The sequence below is a fragment of the Aphelocoma coerulescens genome, chromosome 2 (genome assembly GCF_041296385.1).
Source record: "Aphelocoma coerulescens isolate FSJ_1873_10779 chromosome 2, UR_Acoe_1.0, whole genome shotgun sequence".
Lineage (NCBI taxonomy): Eukaryota > Metazoa > Chordata > Aves > Passeriformes > Corvidae > Aphelocoma > Aphelocoma coerulescens.
In genome coordinates, this window is record NC_091015.1 from 14,542,110 (window position 1) to 14,545,435 (window position 3,326).

The following is a 3,326-nucleotide window of genomic DNA, read 5'->3' on the forward strand; positions in this document are numbered from 1 at the left end:
GCCTGTGGCGTTCCCCAGCACGCAGCAGCCGGGCAGGCCCAGCCTGAGCCTCACCGTTAGGGGGTGGTCTAGAACAACGAGAAGAAAATGCTGATTGGGATGTTTAGAGCAGCACTGGGAACTTGGCTGCAACTCTTCAGTGTAATGGGGGCTGTTTTTTCAGTAGGGATTAGGGAAAGCAAATATTTTAGCATTAACTGCGTTTTTTTCCCATCTTGAATTATTAGTTAGGTGTGCCACATCCTCATGTGCATCATCTCCTGACATGTGCAACAGCAAAACCACCCACATCCCAAGTTCTGTTAAAACTTTATAGTCTTCTCTTCCTGTACTGTTTTAACACATCTGCTGGAAGAATTACACCTTGAAGACACTGAAAGAGGGTGTAATGTTTTCCCAGTGTAGGGAGCTCTACCAGATCTGGAATTATTATTGTGGTCAGGGACATTAGGAGCAATTTCTATTCCAGTTTATAAATTGTGTGTGAATCCAAATCCAGGTATTGCCTAGAACTGGTGTTTAGGAAGTGGTAGTAATGGGCAAGTTGTGAAGAAGCTAAAAACTGTAGAAGTGGTGCTTTGATGAAACTACCAAAGCCCTATGTTGCTGATTTACGGCTAGTTTGGGGGTTTTTTTCCTGCTTCTTATTATCAACATTTTCAAATACTTGGATAGAAGTCATCCTAATCACACACCACTGATCTGTGGCTTTCCTGCTGGTGGTGACTGGCAAGCAGTCTGCGATCTTGCTGGAGCCTGATTATAGCCATTTTTTAAAAGGCATATCCTCAAATCTAGACTAAGTGCAGATGAGAATGGTGTTTTCCTTACCCTTTTGGAACTGTGATTGCAGAGGTGTTTGTGGACTGTAGTTGCTTACCCTGTGGAGCCTGTGCTGTCAGTAGCTGAGGAGCACTGTCAGCGTTGCAGAACTTGCAGCTGTTACTGATTTTCCACTAAGGGGCTGCAATGACTTAACACGGGTAGACTTGTTCTTTTTCTCTGGGTTCCACTGTGATTCCCATTTTCCTAGTGTCTGTTCAAGCAGTTCAGTCCTATGTATTCAGTCTTACTCGGTGCTAACAGGCCTCCACTGATCACAGTGCTGGACAGTAAGCACAAATAGTTATTTCAGTACCATTCAGCCAGAGATGATGCTCAGTGTGTCAGGTGTACATTTTAAATCCCCATCTCACTTTATTAGACCATGCTGTAAAAGCAGCTCAGGGTTTCTTATGGTTTGAGTGCTGTGACCAGCATTTTTTGGGTTCAGTAGAAGACAGGTTTGATGAGACATGAGGTGTTCACAACAATCCTCTTTCATCAATGCTGTTATCTCAGGTCTTCAGGGATTATCAACCACTGGCATTGACACAGATAAAATCCTTTTCACTGCAGTCTGTAGACTTGCTATCCTTTCCTGTGGTTTTTTCAGTGCATTACCAGTGTAAATCAGTCTGTAGCTGTCAGAAATACTTGTCTGGTTGATGTTTTCATGATAGTTTGAAGCAGGAACTGAAGGGAGACAAACTGGTTAGTTGGGGTGAACATCATCCATCTGCTGATGCTCTGGCACAAAGCTGCTGTTCACTTCTCTGGCTTCTGGGAGATGGTACTTCAGGGATGTTCCAGTAATTCTTAAAATACTTGGGTTTTAATAAGCTCTAATTTTCTATATAGTGTGTTTTTTTGTAAAAATGCTTGCAGAAAAAGCAAACCCATATTAATGCAATATTGTATCAAAATGCAATAAAGTATCAAAAGCCCATAAATCCTTTTGGAAGTGCTGGACCCAAAACTAAAAAAGCAGATTTTACGTACAGCAGCTTGTAGTAAGGAAAGCAGTAGATTAAAAGCCTGTTGCTAAAACAGAACAAAAATACAGATTTTACAGATTCTTTACAGGTCAGGTACCATTGTACAGAAAGTCAATAATGTACCAAGATTTTGGCATCCCTTCCAGCAGTAACCTGTAACTAAATTGATGCTCAGCCACTGTTCCTGTTAGCACTTTTTGCTTGTGGGTACCTGCTCAGTAAACCCACGCCATCCTTGAGGCACTTCCTCAAGACAATGGCCACCTTCAGCCTCAGAGGCATGGAGGGGCAGCAGTAACAATAGGTACAAATAATACAAAAGAAACTTTCACTGAATCAAGTCTTAGATAATATTCCAATTTTCTTACTGATTCCCAGAGAGATACAGACTAATCCTGCTTCAGCAAGTTGCTGCTGTGCCCAGTTTGCCTGCCAGGCCAGCAGACAGACACTGCCTTCAGGTTCCTGGAAAGCCCACAGCACACTCTGTACTGAGTGTTGTGGTTTAACCCCATCGGGCCCCTCTGCCCCACACAGTCACTCACTCTCTCACCCCCCAGGGTGGGATCAGGGAGAGAACTGGAAAAGTAAAAGAAAATTCTTGCATCAAGGTAAAGACAATTTAACAGGTAAAGCAAAAGCTGCACACACCAGTAAAGCAAACCCAGGAATTCATTCACCACTTCCCCATGGGCCAGACAGCCATCTCTGGGACAGCAGGGCTCCATCATGCATAATGGTGTCTTGGGAAGGCAAACCCCATCACTCAGTGTTCCCCCTCTGTCCTTCTTCCCCCAGCTTTATACACTGAGCATGACATCATATGGCCTGGAATATCCCTTGGGTCAGGAGGGGCCCGCTGTCCTGGCTGTGTCCCCTCCTAGCTCCTGGTGCACCCCCAGCTTCCTCCCTGGCAAGATGCAGAGAAGGCCTTGACAGGGTGTAAGCCCCGCTCAGCAATAACAGAAACATCCCTTGTTACCAACACCGTTCTCAGCACAAAGCTGAAACACAGCCCTGCCCTGGCTACTGTGGAGAAAATTAGCTCTACCCCAGCCAAAACCAGTACACTCAGACTCCAGAATTTTCCTAGTGTGCCTTTGAATAATCCATTTGTTCCCCTCAGGAATAACATGAATAGTATGTATCAGATTACTCATGGTCAACTTTAATCAAGCTTTAAGATAAAGCAGTAGTTGCTTAGAATTTTAGGCTTGAAGAATGGAACAAATGCTGACCAGAGAAAACAGCAGCATGCATCATTACAGTCTATTTACAGTGCCTCTGGAGCTGTGTCCATCTTGGCTGAGTTGGCATCACGAGCCAATCCCATAGAAATCATCCTCATACAGATTTGACCTGAAATCTTCTAAACTTGCACCTTTCCTGGTTCTGCTTCCTAAGCCTGACTGCTGGTGTCCCTCAGAGCAGCCACCATGGACAGGGCAGGCCTTCTCCCTTCTCATCTCCCTGCCCTTGCACTGAGACATCACTAGATAAAGCAGGTGA